The sequence below is a fragment of the Carcharhinus amblyrhynchos genome, chromosome 12, assembly GCF_965287045.1.
Source record: "Carcharhinus amblyrhynchos chromosome 12, sCarAmb.v2.hapA, whole genome shotgun sequence".
Taxonomy (NCBI): domain Eukaryota; kingdom Metazoa; phylum Chordata; class Chondrichthyes; order Carcharhiniformes; family Carcharhinidae; genus Carcharhinus; species Carcharhinus amblyrhynchos.
Window position 1 is genome coordinate 23,166,860 of NC_137335.1, and position 18,082 is coordinate 23,184,941.

Genomic DNA, 18,082 nt, shown 5'->3' on the forward strand with positions numbered 1-18,082 from the left:
CATTAAATTCCATTTGCCATTTCCTGGCCCATTCGCCCAGCCTATCTAGATCCTTCTGCAGACTCTCCACACCCTCCGCACAATTTGCCTTTCCCCCAATCTTGGTGTCATCAGCAAATTTCGACACCCTGCACTCGGTTCCCTCCTCCAGATCATCTATATAAATGGTAAATAGCTGAGGCCCCAGCACCGACCCCTGGGGCACCCCACTAGTCACCAACCGCCAATCCGAATAGCACCCGTTGACCCCCACTCTCTGCCTCCTATTTGACAACCAATCCTCTATCCACGCTAACACCCTACCCCCAACTCCATGTCCCCTGACCTTCTGCAATAACCTCTTGTGAGGTACCTTGTCAAACGCCTTCTGAAAATCCAGAAAGACCACATCCACCGGCTCTCCTCTATCCACTGCCCTAGACACATCCTCATAGAACTCCAGTAAATTTGTCAGACACGACTTCCCTTTAATGAAACCGTGTTGCGTCCGCCCTATCAAGCAATTCCCTTCAAGATGCCTCGCAATTTCCTCCTTAATGACGGATTCTAACATTTTACCTACCACAGACGTTAAACTAACAGGCCTATAATTCCCCGCCTTTTGCCTGGCACCCTTCTTAAACAACGGCGTAACATTAGCCGTTTTCCAATCTTCCGGCACTTCCCCGGAATCCAGCGACGTCTGGAAAATAACCACCAAGGCATCCACTATCACCTCCGCCATTTCTTTCAGAACCCTCGGATGCATTCCATCCGGTCCTGGGGACTTGTCCACAATCAGCCCCTCCAGTCTGTCGAGCACCACCTCTCTAGTAACAGTAATGTCATTAAGACCCTCCATTCCTACCACCTTTCCATCGCTAACACCCGGCAAATTATTCACGTCCTCCTCCGTGAAGACAGAAACAAAAAAGTTATTCAAGACCTTAGCCATATCCCCATCCCCTACCACTAGCTCCCCTTTCTCATCCTCTAAAGGACCAACGTTCACCCTAGCCAGCCTCTTCCTTTTTATATATTTATAAAAACTCTTGCTATCCTTTTTTATATTAAGTGCTAGCCCAGCCTCATAGCTTCTCCTACCCTCCTTTATCAACTTCTTTGTCAATCTTTGTTGACATTTAAACCTTTCCCAATCCTCTTCTCGCCCACTGCTCTTAGCTACTCTAAATTCCTCCGCTTTTAATTTAACACTTTCCTTCACCTCCTTCGTTATCCACGGCTTATTACCTCTCCTCCTACTGTCCTTTTTAACCATCGGAATAAATTTCTGCTGAGCACCAAGAAAGATCTCCTTAAAGATCCTCCACTGCTCCTCAGCAGACCTACCTTCCAACGCACTCCCCCAGTCCACATTTGCCAATTCTTCTCTCATCCTACCATACTCCCCTCTATTCAAACAAAGGACGCGTGTCCGGGAACCCACTTTCTCCTCCTCCATCTGCACCAGAAACTCCACCATACAATGATCACTCTCTCTAAGAGGATCCTTCACCGCAAGGTCCCTAATTCTACCCGCCTCATTACATAGCACCAGATCCAAGATAGCTCGCTCCCTCGTCGGTTCCAACACACAGTGTTCAAGGAAATTATCCCGGCAGCATTCCAAGAACTCCTCCTCGAGCCCACCTTGTCCAACATGGGTCGACCAATCAATATGCAGATTGAAATCTCCCATAACTACTGCCGTCCCATTCCTGCACGCCGCACTTAAGCTGCGGCCTCACCAGTGCCCTGTACAGTTGCAGCAAGACCTCCCTACTTTTATATTCTATCCCCCTCGCTATAAAGGCCAACATTCCACTCGCCTTCTTGATCACCTGCTGCACCTGCAGACTGGGTTTTTGCGACTTGTGCACAAAAGGTCCCTCTGCACCGTAGCATGCTACAGCTTTTCGCCTTTTAAATAATAATCCCTCCTACTATTATTTCTGCCAAAGTGGATAACCTCACACTTGCCAACATTATACTCCATCTGCCAGGTCCTCGCCCACTTGCTCAGCCTATCCAGATCGCTCTGCAGCCTTTCCACACCCTCCACGCAATTTGCTTTTCCATGAGTCTTCGTGTCATCATCAAATTTTGTCACCCTACACTCAGCCCCCTCCTCCAGATCATCTATATTAATGGTAAATAGTTGAGGCCCCAGCACCGATCCCTGCGGCACTCCACTAGTCACCAACTGCCAACCAGAATAGCACCCACTGATACCAACTCTTTGCTTCCTATTAGACAGCCAATCCTCTATCCACGCTAACACCTTACCTCCAACTCCGTGCACCCTAACCTTCTGATAGCACAAAGTGAGAACAAGGAGGGAAAATACAATGTGATAGCTATAGGGGATAATTCAATAATGTTCCTCTCTGCAAAGTGTGACCCAATTTTGAAACCTCTGTTAGATTTCTCCCCCCACCCAGCCTCTTCTGCTCCATCCTATCCAGTCTCTCCTCATAGCTGAAACTTCCCATCCCAGGCAACATCCTGGTGAATCTCCTCTGCACCCTCTCCAGTGCAATCATGTCCTTCTGTTAATGTGACCAGAACTACACACAATACTTCACCTGTGGCCTAACCAGTGTTTTATAAGATTGTTCCAAAACCTCCCTGCTCCTGTTTTCTATGATGTGGAGATGCCAGCATTGGACTGGGATAAACACAGTAAGAGGTCTCACAACACCAGGTTAAAGTCCAACAGGTTTATTTGGTAGCAAAAGCCACTAGCTTTCGGAGCACTTGCTGCCCCTTTGTCAGGCGAGTGGGAGTTCTATTCATAAATAGGGCATATAAAGACACAACTCAATTTACAAAATAATGATTGGAATGCAAATCTTTTACAGGTAATCAAGTCTTAAAGGTACAGACAGTGTGAGTGGAGAAAGCGTTAAGCACAGGTTAAAAAGATGTGTTTTGTCTCCAGACAGGACAGTTAGTGAGATTTTGCAAATCCAGGCAAATCGTGGGGATTACAAATAGTGTGACATGAACCCAAGATCCTGGTTGAGGCCGTCCTCATGTGTATGGAACTTGCTATCAGTCTCTGCTCAGCACACATGGAGCAGTTAAACTAGGAGCACTCCTCGTCACAATGGATATCTCGGCATTCTACACCAGCATCCCCCACAACAATGGCATTGCTGCAACTGCCTCAGTACTCAACACCGACAAATGCCAGTTTCCATATGCAATTTTACACCTCGTCCGCTTCATCCTGGACCACAATGTCTTCATCTTCAACAACCAGTTCTTCATCCAGACACATGGATCAGCCATGGGGACCAAACTTGCACTTCAATATGTCAACATCTTCATGCACAGGTTCGAAGAAGACTTCAACAAGTTCCATCCCATCATCAGACTCACCATGAGCTACTCTCTGAAATCGGTTGCATTCTTGGACACATGCATCTCCATTATGGACGGTCACTTCAGCACTTCACTATACAGCAGCCCACGGATAACCTCACGATGCTCCACTTCTCCAGCTTCCACCCTAAACATGTTTAAAAAAAACATCCCCTGTAGACAAGCCCTCTGTATATACAGGGTCTGCTCAGAAGAGGAGGATTGCAACAGATACCTCCAAATGCTGAAAGATGCCCTCATAAGAACATAATATGGCGCTTGACTCATCGATCAACAGTTTCGACGTGCCACAGCAGAAAACCGCACCAATCTCCTCAGAAGACAAGCACAGGACACAGTGGACAGAGTACCCTTCGTCATCCAGTACTTCCCTGGAGGGGAGAAGCTACGACATCTTTTCCGGAGCCTTCAAAATGTCATTGATGAAGACAAACATCTCGCCAAGGCCATCCCCACACCCCCACTTCTTGCCTTCAAATAACCGCACAACCTCAAACAGACCATTGTCCACAGCAAAATACTCAGCCTTCAGGAGAACAGTGACCATGAAACACACAACCCTGTCACAGCAACCTCTGCAAGACATGCAGATCTTCGACATGGATGCCATCATCTCACGTGAGAACACCATTCACGAGATACACGGTTTATACTCTTGCAACTCGGCCAACATTGTCTACCTGATATGCTGCAGGAAAGGATGTCCTAAGGCATGGTACATTGGGGAGACCATGCAGATGCTATGACAACAGATGAATGAACTGCGCTCGAAAATCACCAGGCAAGTGTGTTCTCTTCCTGTTTGGGTAAGCACACATAAGGACAACCGGGATCTTGGGTTCATGTCACACTATTTGTAATTCCCACGGTTTGCCTGGACTTGCAAAATCTCATTAACTGACCTGTCTGGAGACAATACATAAGAACATAAGAACATAAGAACATAAGAAATAGGAGCAGGAGTAGGCCATCCAGCCCTTCGAGCCTGCCCCGCCATTCAATAAGATCATGGCTGATCTGTCGCTGCTCAGTTCCACTTTCCCGCCCTCTCCCCATAACCCTTAATCCCCTCTCCTATCAAAAACCCATCAACCCGCGTCTTAAAAATATTTAGCGAGGCAGCCTCCACCACTTCAACGGGCAGAGAATTCCAGAGATTCACCACCCTTTGAGTGAAGAAGTTCCTCCTCAACTCCGTTCTAAACCGCCCCCCTTTTATCTTGAGGCTGTGCCCCCTAGTCCTATTGTCTTTTTTGAGCGGGAAGAGTCTTTCCACCTCTATCTTATCCATCCCATTCATCATCTTATACGTCTCAATGAGATCTCCCCTCATTCTTCTAAACTCTAACGAGTACAAGCCCAGTTTATTCAGCCTCACCTCATAGCTCAACCCCCTCAACTCCAGTATCAGCCTACTAAACCTCCTCTGCACTCCCTCCAAGGCCAAAATATCTTTGTGCAGGTGCGGCGCCCAAAAATGCACACAGTACTCCAGCTGCGGCCTCACCAATGCCCTATACAGCTGCAGCAAGACCTCCCTACTTTTATATTCAATTCCCTTCGCTATGAAGCCCAGCATCCCATTCGCCTTCCTGACCACCTGCTGCACCTGCAAGCTGGGTTTTTGCGACTCATGCACAAGGACCCTGAGGTCCCTCTGCACCGTCGCCTGCTGCAGTTTTTCGCCTCGTAAGTAATAGTCCTTCCTACCATTTTTCCTACCAAAGTGGACCACCTCACACTTGCCAACATTAAATTCCATTTGCCATTTCCTGGCCCATTCGCCCAGCCTATCTAGATCCTTCTGCAGACTCTCCACACCCTCCGCACAATTTACCATTCCCCCAATCTTGGTGTCATCAGCAAATTTCGACACTCTACACTCGGTTCCCTCCTCCAGATCATCTATATAAATGGTAAAAAGCTGAGGTCCCAGCACCGACCCCTGGGGCACTCCACTAGTCACCATCCTCCAATCCGAATAGCACCCGTTGACCCCCACTCTCTGCCTCCTATTTGACAACCAATCCTCTATCCACGCTAACACCCTACCCCCAACTCCATGTCCCTCGACCTTCTGCAATAACCTCTTGTGAGGCACTTTGTCAAACGCTTTCTGAAAATCTAGAAAGACCACATCCACCGGCTCTCCTCTATCCAACGCCCTGGACACATCCTCATAGAACTCCAGTAAATTTGTCAGACACGACTGTCCTTTAATGAAACCGTGCTGCGTCTGCTCTATCAAGCAATTCCCTTCAAGATGCCTCGCAATTTCCTCCTTAATGACAGATTCTAACATTTTACCTACCACAGATGTTAAACTAACCGGCCTATAATTCCCCGCCTTTTGCCTGGCACCCTTCTTAAACAACGGCGTAACATCAGCCGTTTTTCAATCATCCGGCACTTCCCCGGAATCCAGCGACGTTTGGAAAATAACCACCAAGGCATCCACTATCACCTCCGCCATTTCTTTCAGAACCCTCGGATGCATTCCATCCGGTCCTGGGGACTTGTCCACAATCAGCCCCTCTAGTCTGTCGAGCACCGCCTTTCTAGTAACAGTAATGTCATTAAGACCCTCCAGTCCTACCACCTTTCCATCGCTAACACCCGGCAAATTATTCACGTCCTCCTCCGTGAAGACAGAAACAAAAAAGTTATTCAATACCTTAGCCATATCCCCATCCCCTACCACTAGGTCCCCTTTCTCATCTTCTAAAGGACCAACATTCACCCTAGCCAGCCTCTTCCTTTTTATATATTTATAAAAACTCTTGCTATCCTTTTTTATATTAAGCGCTAGCCCAGCTTCATAGTTTCTCCTACCCTTCCTTATCAACTTCTTTGTCAATCTTTGTTGACATTTAAACCTTTCCCAATCCTCTTCTCGCCCACTACTCTTAGCTACTCTAAATTCCTCCGCTTTTAGCTTAACACTTTCCTTCACCTCCTTCGTTATCCACGGCTTATTACCTCTCCTCTTACTATCCTTTTTGACCATCGGAATAAATTTCCGTTGAGCACCAAGAAAGATCTCCTTAAAGATCCTCCACTGCTCCTTAACAGACCCTCCCTCCAACGCGCTCTCCCAGTCCACATTCGCCAATTCTTCTCTCATCCTACCATATTTCCCTCTATTCAAACAAAGGACGCGTGTCCGGGAACCCACTTTCTCCTCCTCCATCTGCACCAGAAACTCCACCATACAATGATCACTCTCTCCAAGAGGATCCTTCACCACAAGGTCCCTAATTCTACCCGCTTCATTACATAGCACCAGATCCAAGATAGCTCGCTCCCTCGTCGGATCCAACACACACTGTTCGAGGAAACTATCCCGGCAGCATTCCATACACATATACATATACATAATACATATACATATACATATACATAATACACATCTCTTTAACCTGTGCTTAACGCTCTCTCCACTCACAGTGTCTGTACCTTTAAGACTTGATTACCTGTAAAGACTCACATTCCAATCATTATTTTGTAAATTGAGTTTGTGTCTTTATATGCCCTGTTTGTGAGTAGAACTCCCAATCACCTGACGAAGGGGCAGCAAGTGCTCCGAAAGCTAGTGACTTTTGCTACCAAATAAACCTATTGGACTTTAACCTGGTGTTGTGAGACTATTTTCTATGCCCAGTTAATCAAAGAATCCCTACAGTGCAGAAGGAAGCCATTCATTATCCCAACCAGGCCCTATCCCCATAGCCCCATGCTAGTTCCCCTGACACTAAGGGGCAATTTAGCAGACTGAATAGGGTGAAGCAAGGAGGCTGAGATGTAATAGAAGTATACCAAATTATGAGAGATATAGATATAGATAGAGCGGATTGCGAAAATCTTGTCCCCATGGCAGAGGTGTCTAAGACCAGAGGGCATAGGTTTAATGTGAGGAGAAAGTGGTTTAGAGGGGATCTGAGGAAATATTTTTTCACTCAGAGGGTGCTGGAAATATGGAATGCGCTACCTGAGAGAGTATTGGAGGCAGGTACTCTCACAACATTTAAGAAGCATCTGGACGAGCAGTTAAATTGCTGTGGCATAGTAGGCTATTGTCCAAGTGCTGGTAAATGGGATTAGTATAGATTGTATTTGATGGTTGGCATAGACAGGGTGGGCTGAAAGACCTGTTTCTCTACTGTATGACTCTTAGGGTGGGATTTTATGACCAAGCTTGCCCCAAGGCTAGAAAATCCTGTCCGAGCTCAGTGGACCTTTGCATGGTCTGCCCTCGTCTGACACAATTCCCATGATGGGTGGGACGGTAAAATTCTGCCCTGTGACTCTATGACCATACACAAATTCATAGCAGAAAGAATAAATGGATGGTCACCAGGAAGTTAAACCAATAAATTGCAGAGGATGGCATGGAGTTGGTGGGAAGAAAGCTCAGGTGGACAAGGTCATATGAATAATGATAGAATCATAGAAACCCTACAGTACAGAAAAAGGCCATTCAAACCATCGACTTTGCACCGAACACAAACCCACCCAGGCCCTACCTCCATATCCCTACATATTTTACCCATTAATCCCTCTAACCTACACATCTCAGGACACTAAGGGGCAATTTTAGCATGGCCAATCCACCTAACCCGCACATAATTGTGACTAGTAAATAAACTTTACTTTTAAGTAGGTTTTTCAACAATTCTTCTAATGGGCCAGCAAGTGATTCATTTGCCTAACCTCAGATGTCAGGTTCAAAGATCTCGGCACCATTTTAAAATGTCAATCCAACACACTCAAATCCTTCTCTCCAGCCCACCTCTCTTCACCAGACCACGCAGGATCTCAGCAATGCATAGAAAAAAGGCTAGCAACTATAAGAAGTGTCCTCTTCGATTCAACATGTTTTCCTCTGAGCCCATCACCTATGAGGAGTCCATGGCACTTGAATCCCTGTCCATCTCATTTGGAGTCTTCATCCATCCCCTTCCAGTAGACAGTGTGATATCCCTTTGACACTCTTTGTTTGTGAGCTCTTTGTGTAGCCTTGTGGGGGTCCAGGCTCCCCTCTGCCTTCCATTGTTTGTCTTCTTCATCCAACTTCCTGGTCTTCTGTCTACCAGTGAGCTCTAACCCGTACCACACCCGCTAACTTGCACAGCCCTCCTTCCACATTGCCCCACTTGTCTTTGCAGTCTTCACCTCATACCCCCTTTGAACTTACATAGAGCATAAACATAGAAAATAGGAGCAGGAGGAGGCCATTTGAGCCTACTCTGCCATTTATTATGATCATGGCTGATCATCCAACTCAATAGCCTGATCCCGCCTGTGACATCAGAAGGCAAGGTGACCCCTGTACTCTCCAACCCGATATGCTATGCTGATCTGACTCAATGTCACAGGAGCACCTGTGGTCCAGCAGCATGATGCTGTCCATGAAAACTAGCTCGGGATGGAAATGGAGGACAGAAATTGATCTACCCTAGCAGAGAGTGGTGCACAGCACATCAGGAGCAGCATAGCACTGAGGTAGTGTTGCACTCACCTCAAAGTTTCTTACCAACTGAGGACCACCTTGTGCATGCCATTTATCAGCAACTGGATTTGATGCCGAAGTAATTCTTGCTGGCAACAGGGCACTGGCCGGCAGCTATTTTAATGAACATTCATGAGATGCAAATGAACGTAAATTCCATTCACGTCACCTGCCAGCGGTAAGAATGACCTGCCATTAACCTACCATTGGAGAATTGCAACACGATTTTATGCTGGCAGATTTTTGACTTTTTACCTTCCATGAAATTCTCTGCTTCTATCCGCCACCAAACCTGCCACAGCAGATGGGAGAACTTGGCCCATGGACTAAAACTCACAGCATTGTTATTGCTTTTTGTCCCTCAGTTCCACCCGTAAGGCCTTATTTGATGTTCGCTGACATCCTTCCTTACAAACCAGGCCCCACCTCCTATTTTCATTTTCTCTCCTAAGTCCTTGAATATTTTGTTGCTTTGCCAATCTTTCCTCGTACTCTCCTCCAAACAAATTTCTATCCCTGCCACAATAGTAAAACAACTTTTATCATAGATTACGTCCTATTTGACTGTGACTGTGTAAGCTATCCCTCTTTGCCCTCTTCAACCTGTGTTCAGAGATAGAGAGAGGGAGAGAAAACCCCACTCATTGTCTTTAGATCTCTGCTACAAACTCCAATCTTAGCCACCTACTATCTTCTGCTCCCTAATGACTAGTTTTAATATATTTTTGAATAATATTTTGTTTATTGATTTACTCTCTTCCCTTTGTCTATGTTGTTTATAGCATAATATCTAAGCTCATGATGTTTCCTGCTGAAAGTGGGAGGAGGATTGCCTTCCAAGGATCTTCAAAATATGCTGCTCATGAACACATAAGAGGAATCTGTGGCTGGTTCAATCAAATTGGCAATGGTAGCCTTGAGGGAGATTTCATAGTGTGCATGAGGGATTGTTTCTCAGAGCAATATGTTATGGAACCAACGAGAGAGCTGGCTATTTTAGATTTCATATCATGTAAGGAAGTAGGGTTGATAAATGGTCTTGTGGTTAAAGATCCTCTTGGAAAGAGTGATCACAGTGTGCTAGAATTTCAAATTCAGATTGAGCAAGAGAAGATAGAATACCATACTAGAATTTTAGCATTGGGCAGAGATAATTATACAGGCCTGAGGAATGAGTTGGCTCAAGTAAGCTGGACATAAATAATTGAGGGCAGGACAGTTGCGGAACCATGGCGGATATTTAGGGAGATACTGAAAACCTCTCAAAGTATATTCCTGAGAGGAAGAGGAATTGTAAAAGGAAGCAAATCTTAGCTCCAGGACATCTCGGCAAAAGCCCTCACAGTAGTGTCCTAGGCCCAACAATCTTCAGTTGCTTCATCAACGACCTTCCCTCTGTCGTAGGTCAGAAGTGGGGATGTTCACTGATGATTGCACAATGTTCAGCACCATCCGCAACTCCTCAGATATTGAAGCATTCATTCCATGTTCAAATGCAACAAGATCTGGATAAAATCCAAGCTTGAACTGACAACTAGCAAGTAACATTCGCGCCACACAAATGCCAGGCAATGACCATTGCCAATAAGAGGCACTCTAACCACTGCCCCATGACATTCAATTGTGTAACCATCACTGAACCTCCCACTGTCAACATTCTTGGGGTTACCATTGACCAGAAACTTAACTGGGCTCACCACTTAAACATAATGCCTACAAGAGCAGGTCAAAGGCTAGGAATACTGCAGGAAGTAACTTACCTCCTGACTCTCCAAAGCCTGTGTACCATTTACAAGGCACAAGTTAGGCGTGTGATGGAATACTCCCCACTTGCCTGGAGGGATGCAGCTCCAACAACACTTAAGAAGCTTGACACCATCCAGGACAAAGCAGTCCACTGAATCGGCATCACATCTACAAACATACAATCCCTCCATCACCAACGCTCAGTAACAGCAGTGTGTAGTATCCACAAGCTGCACTGCAGCAATTCACCAAAGAGACTTAGATAGCACCTTCCAAACCCACGACAACTTCCATCTAGAAGGACAAAGGCAGCAAATACATGGGAACACCATCACCTGCAAGTTCCCCTCCAAGCCACTCATCATCCTGACTTGGAAATATATCATCGCTCCCTCATAGTCGTTGAATCAAAATCCTGGAATTCTCTCTGTAATGGCATTGTGGGTCAACCAACAGAACGTGGACTGCAGTGATTCAAGAGGGCGGCTCACCACAACCTTCTCAAGGGCAACTGGGGATGGGCAATAAATGCTGTGATGTGGAGATACCGGCGTTGGACTGGGTAAGCACAGTCAGAAGTCCCACAACACCAGGTTAAAGTCCAACATGTTTATTTGGCAGCACAAACTTTCAGAGACTCCGAAAGCTTGTGCTGCCAAATAAACCTGTTGGACAATAAATACTGGTCAGCTGGCGACACCCATGTCCCACAAATGAATAAAAAAAAATTCCATGCCTAGACAAGGAAGTCAAAGAGGAAAAGGCAAAAACTAGGCATACCAAACTGCAAAAACTAGTGTTAAACTGGAGGATTGGGAGAACGTTAAAGTTCAGCAAAAGACTACTGAAAATAGAATCAAGAGTTATGAACTGCGGAACGAAACTAGGAGAAAACATAAACACAGATTTCAAAAGCTTCTATAAATATGTAAAGAGGAAAAGAATAGCTAATATTAATGGGGAACACTAAACCAATATTTTGCCTCTGTCTTCACAATAGAGAATAATGAAGATTTTTCAAAAACTATCATCAATGCAGAGGAATTTGGTACAATAACCATCACTAAGGAGAAGGTATTGAATAAACTAATGGGATTAAAGGCAAATAAGTCTCCGGCACCTGATGGCCTGCATCCTAGTGTATTAAACAAACTGGCAGTAGAGATAGTGGATGCATTGGTTGTGATATTTCAAAATTCCTTGGATTCTGGTAAGGTACCAGTCAATTGGAAACATACTAATGTGATGCCCTTATTCAAAAATGGAAAGAGGCAAAAGTCGAAAACTATAGGTCGGTTTACTTGACCTCTGGGGTGGGGAAGTTGCTGGAATCAACCATTAAGGGAGCAGATGAATGAGCATTTGGAAAGGAAAGCTGAATCCACCACTGTCAGCAGGGTTTTATGAAGGGTAAGTTATGCTTGACAAACTTGAGTTGAGTTTTTGAGTGAGGACATTACCAGCAAGGTGGATAGTGGGGAATCTGTGGATGTGGCATATCTGGACTTCCAGAAGGCGCTTGACAAGGTTCTGCATAAAAGACTGATCCAGAAGGTGAGATCACAATGGATTGGGGATAAAGTACTGGACTGGATTGCGGATTGACTGACTGAATTTGGGATAAATGGGTCTTTCTCTGGCTAGCAAAATGTAACCAGCAGGGCACTGCAGGGGTCAATCATTGGGCCTCAACTGTTTACAATTTATATAAGTGATCTGCAAGCAGGATGGAGTGTTACGTAGCAAAATTTATGGATGATACTAAAATAGGTGGGAAAGCAAACAGTAAAGAGGATGTAAAGATTTTACAGATGGATATAGATAGGCTAGGAGAGTGGCCCAAAATTTAAGGTGAGGAAGTGTGAGTTTATCCATTTTGGCAGAAAAAATAGAAAGACAAATTATTACCTAACTGGAAAGCAAATTCAAAATGCGTCCTGGCAAAAGGATCTGGGTTTCTATGTTCATGAATCGCAGAATACCAGAATGCAGGTGCAGCATGTAATAAAAAAGGCAAATGGGATATTGACATTTATTGCAAAGGGACTGGAGTATAAAAGTTGATAAGTGTTGTTGCAATTGGATAGGGTGATGGTTAGACCTCATCTGGAGTACTGTGTCCAGTTTTGGTCTCCTTATTTGAGGAATGATGTGGTGGCATTGGAGGCAGTTCAGAAGAGGTTCAACAGATTGATTCTGGCCAGGAAAGGGTTGATGTATGAGGACAAATTAAACAGTATGGGCTTATACTCGCTGGAGTTTAGAAGGATGAGAGGGGATCTAATTGAGGTGTATAAAATTTTAAAAGGGATTGATAAAGTAAATGTAGACCAAATGTTTCCTTTTATGGGGCAATCTAGAAGAAGAGATTGCAGGTATAAATTGAGAGGTGGTAGATTTAAAACTGAGATGAGGAGGAACTAGTTCTCGCAGAGGGTGGTGTACTTGTGGAATTCACTTCCCCATAGCGCAGTGGAGTCTGAATCGTTAAATAATTTCAAGAAGGAGATAGTTATCTTTTTAATAAAAGAAGGAATAAGAGGATATGGGGAACAGGCGGGGAGATTTGAGACCAGGAAGAGATCAGCCATGATCTGATTGAATAACAGAGCAGGCTCGAAGGGCTGAATTTTCCTATTTCTGTTCCTAATTTTTATATTCCTATGCTCTTCCTCTGACTGTTTCTCCCTCCCTAAGAAAGTACAAAGCTTCTGTTCACTGCTGCTCATGGCAATAAAGTGCAGAGAAAAGAATCTTTATGATCTGGAGGACTTGAGGCCACACATTAGGGCCTTCAGTAAGTATACAATCATTCCATTTCCCTTTCTTCTTAATTCCTTTCTTTCTGACTTTGGCTGTGGTTCAATTAATTTTCAATGTCTCCATACAAACATTTCCCTATTTCTAATTTCACCTTTATTTGTTTCTTTTTTTCGACACGAAAACAAACCATCTGTATTTTCTCCCTCCTGTACTGAATCTTCACTCTGGATTTCATTATAGCAAGATGGTTGTGAGCTACAATCAAACAAACTGCCTCCCTCTCTGCTGCCCCTGCTATCAGCTCGCATTCCCTGGTACTGTGCAGTATTTCAAGACACAGTAGTCTGCCCCTAGATCACAACCATCTCTTTTTTGAAGAGCACCTTCATGCTATTTATGTCCTGCTCTTGTTTGTCAGTGAATTCCCCACTTCCTTGTCTGTAATTGTGAAAGAGCTATCACTGGCTGTCACAGGACTGCCATAAATGTGGCAGAAATAGCTTTTAAGGAAATTCAAACTGACATACTCTGAAAATTTCAAGTCAACCTACACACAACATTAAACAGAAGACAGACTCAGATACCCAGATGCAGAAACTCCTTGAAATGTTGTTAAAAAATTCAATTCTTACTTTAGCAAATCACTAATGGTTTAAATTAGCACATGGAAAAGTGATGCCAATAATTTCTGAGGTGTGAATTTCAAACCCTTGAGCCCAAGTGTATAAAATCAGTTAGGTAAATCAAAATGAACCCGACTATTGGAGACCCACATTTTGAAAAGGAGCAAAGGATACTACATATTACCTAAATTGGAATTTTCCACTCTCCATTGTGATAAGCATCACGGTGGATGGGGAGGAAATCAGTGGGAGGGACAGAAATTGGTTTCTCGCTGGCATGAAATCACAGTGGGATTATTTGACGGTTTCTGCCATGGTGGATTACAAACCTACTGGAGGCCTATGTAGAACTGTTTTGCATCCTGATATTGGGATGAAAAATAAGGCTTGACCAGAATTGTCTCCCCACGACTGATATACCGTTCCACTTGTGGGAAAGCACGCAAATCCAGAACACACCTGGACCAGCGTGATATGCAAAAGTTGGGACTTACCTTTCAAGTCTTGCTCAGATTGTGGATATCTGAGGACAGTAAAATGCTGGAGGCCTGTAGCTACCAGACTCTAGAGGAACATGTGCATCATAAATTCTCATGCCCATGTCACCGCCGCAGCCATGGCACTGCAAAGCATCTTTTGGAAGATAGGAAGTCTCCAGGCATCGGCTTCAACTTTGTTGAGGCTTCAGATCCTTATGCATTTTGCCAATGCTTCAGAACTGTTTCAGAACTTTAGGAAATTTGCATGTGCTAGAAACACTTTGCCATGGGCAGGTATGATTCAGCGACAAAGGAGTGGTGGAAAAAGGTCAAGATGTAAGGAGAAGAGGAAGGTGTACCAGGAGGTGTAGGGTGAAATTGATGAGGGTTGGGGGGAGGGAAAGTTGTTGGGGAGATGTGAAGGTTTCAGGGGGGGCGCGGTTGGCAAAGATTTGGGGGAGGAAGTTGGGAGTATGTGCAAAGATATAAGGGGAAATGAATGTGTAAGGGAGGAGGAAGCTGTACTGATGGGGTAAGATATAAGTGAGGAGGAAGGTGTAAGGAGTGAGCAAGGAGTATGGAGGAGAAGGTGTGCAGAGAAGGGAAGGTATAAGCAGGGAGAAAGTGTATGGAGGGGGCAGAAAGTGTAACTGGAGAATTGCGCAAGTGGGGAGCAAGATGTACTGAGGGGAGAGGTGTACTGATTGGCAGGGGGAGGTGTAGGAAGATGTAAGGGGGTGGTGCAACATCAAGTGAATGTGCAAGGGAGGGCTGTGTGGAGCCAATGTGAGCCTGCTGGGGAGAGAACTCAGGGCATGCATAGTAGGATGGCATAGTGAGCGTGAGAGGGTACTGAGGAGCCAGTAAGCTAGGAGAATGAGGGTTTGTTGGTTCCAGTAGAAGTGGCAGTGAGGGTGATTGGTGGGGATACGGAGGCAAACATGGACCCTCAGGGTGGTAGGAGGACGAGAAGGTCAATGTGGATTGGGGGTGGGATTTTCAGGAAGGTAGGGAGCATGCACATTAAGCTGGACATTTGTGAAGGAGAAGAATTCAGACTGTAAAGTAATGCCGGGAGTCCACTGTGATGAGGGCAAAGACGTGGGTGACATGGGAAGGAAATGGATGGGGGAGCTTGTTAGAAACTTTACTACAACCATTTTGCATAAATTGAAGTGAACAGAGCCTCGTGTTGGATGGGCAGGGGTGCTGCACGTGTATGCAATCAGTGCATGGGCATAGATGAAGTCAGCTCAGATGGACAACTGAAAGAGAATCCCAGCAGGCAACATGGAAAATGCTTGGGACAGTGAGATGCGTGTGATGAATGAAGGCTTCACTTGCGTTGGAGACTGCCTGCAAGAGGTTCCAAAAGGCACAGCCAAACACAAACTTCTCCCTTCAAATTCACTCCAAATCTGGCTGCATTCAGCCGAGCTGTTAGAGGAGGGAGTGGGGGAAGGGGAGGGGGTAGTGAGGTGGGTGGGTTGCAGGGAGAGGATCCGTGAAGCCCTTAAATAAAGCTGAAAGACCACATTACACATTATCCAGTGAAAGTGACAAAATGTATTCACTCGTGCAACCACCTGTGAGTTTTCTAGGCCTACCACTACTAGATGCTGCACTTACATCCACAGCAGGGGTGGAGACAGTCTGTGCAATGACTGGTCCTGTTGCCTCTGATGATCTTGGTGTGTATCCTCTGGAGAGCCGAGGCTTGGAGAACCCCGGATTGTGTTGACTGTCCTCCTGTGGGCCAACCTCTTTCTGAGGTAACAGAGGATGAGATTGCAGGGGTGGTGGGGGAGGTCACAGGCAAAGGTGACTCAATGGGAGCACAGCAGAAGCTGAGGGACCGGTTGAGTCAGGGTGTTGGTCGCTCCCTGTTAATCCTGTTAAAATAGAGGTCATTAGTAAATGGCAGCAGATTCAAAAACAGGAGCATGCACTCATAGCGACATTGAAAGAGGGACGTAATGGTGAAGGATCCTCATGTGGGTGTTCGCCTCCGACGTCACTATTGCTGAAGGAGTGTCCACGTCCTATCCAGCCAATGCAATGGCGTGCTCCTCAAAGTGAGCAAGGGGCCCAAATGTCACCACTCCCAGTCTGGGACCACTTCCTCCTGTTATGAGCTAGTCCCTCCTGCATGAAAACAGATCGAAAGGGTGTGAGCAGAATGCATATCATGGCAAGTAGTAAGGATGCATGAAAAGCCTCTGTAGTGAATGCAGCCACGGATAGGATGAGGAATTAAATTCCAGAGGTTATCAGCCTGATGAAAATGTCACGGTGCGTCTAAGAGTTACTGGTGTTGTCCTTTGAGGCTTGGGATACCTGTGGATGTGTGATGGGTTTGAGAGCGTGTGCTGAAAATGATGAAGTGACTGATGTATCCTGGCAGAAGGAATGAGAGCATTTATCTTCTGCCTGCAATGGATGGCTGACCTCCTCTCTGCTCCTTGATGCTGACTGCCACTGTCACTGCCTTCAACGCCATATTGGTGATACTTGTGCCTCTCCTACGGACAGAGTGGGGATAGTAGACATCATGGTGGGCCTCAATGGTGTCCAAAGGTCGCTCCAATGAGGCATGCGTAAATTTGGGGGCCGCCACCTTCCTGGATTTTGGGGCCATCTTTCGCTTAGGGTTGTCCCAGTTTATAGACATGAAATGGTCTGTGATCGTGTGGTCTTTAAGTATGACACTTGGGGTGCAGATGCATTGAGTTGACGGCATGGCTGGCAAATTCAAGGCTGCCTACCAGCATTCCATTATGTTTCTCACATATGAATTGTAATGAGGCAGGATGCACCAGGAAGTGCACGATCCACCATTGCAGCCAGTGGCAAAGGCATTGCTTTTCATTCCCACCACCTCATTTAGTGCAATTCAGGGAAAACTCTGTACCTAAATTCTAAAAGTTCTGTTCAGAAGCTTTTTAAAGATTTTTGCCTACAGAGTTTCATATCTATATTTGGTTAGGACATTATTGATTATCAGGACACTTATAATGAGGAGGTTGATAATTTTTTGTGATAAATCATTCTTACCTGATAAGTGTGAAATATTTTGGAAAAAAAATCTGGAAATATTGTAAAAAGTTTGTAGTTTATGTAAATGCATGATTGTTTTTTGTTTTTTCAAGTACAAATCACCTGCAGGGTAATTTACAGATATATTTTATGGAATTTTTTCAAGCATTGCAATTTTTCTGTATTATGCTATACTGTATATAGAGTCATGGAGCATACAGCATGGAAACAAGCCCTCCGGCCAAGCTTGTACATGCCGCTCATTTTTTTAAACCCCTAAGCCCGCATTTGGCCCATATCTCCCTCTACCCATGTTACCCATGTAACTGTCTAAATGGTTTTTAAAAGACAAAATTATACCCACCTCCATTACTCTGGCAGCTTGTTCCAGACACTTACCACCCTCTGTGTGAAAAAATTGCCCCTCTGGACACTTTAGTATCTCTCCCCTCTCACCTTAAAACTATGTCCTCTAGTTTTAGACTCCCCTCCCTTTGGGAAAAGATATTGACTATTAAGCTGATCTGTGCCCCCCATTATTTTATAGACCTCTATAAGGT

The 18,082-nt window shown here is 45.1% G+C and overlaps 1 protein-coding gene across 1 annotated transcript in view; it reads left to right on the plus strand.

Annotated features, from left to right (window-relative positions):
* prkn (parkin RBR E3 ubiquitin protein ligase) overlaps nt 1-18,082 on the plus strand; it is a 1,024,997-nt gene that overhangs the window by 175,632 nt on the left and 831,283 nt on the right. The gene's annotated exons all lie outside the window — the stretch shown is intronic.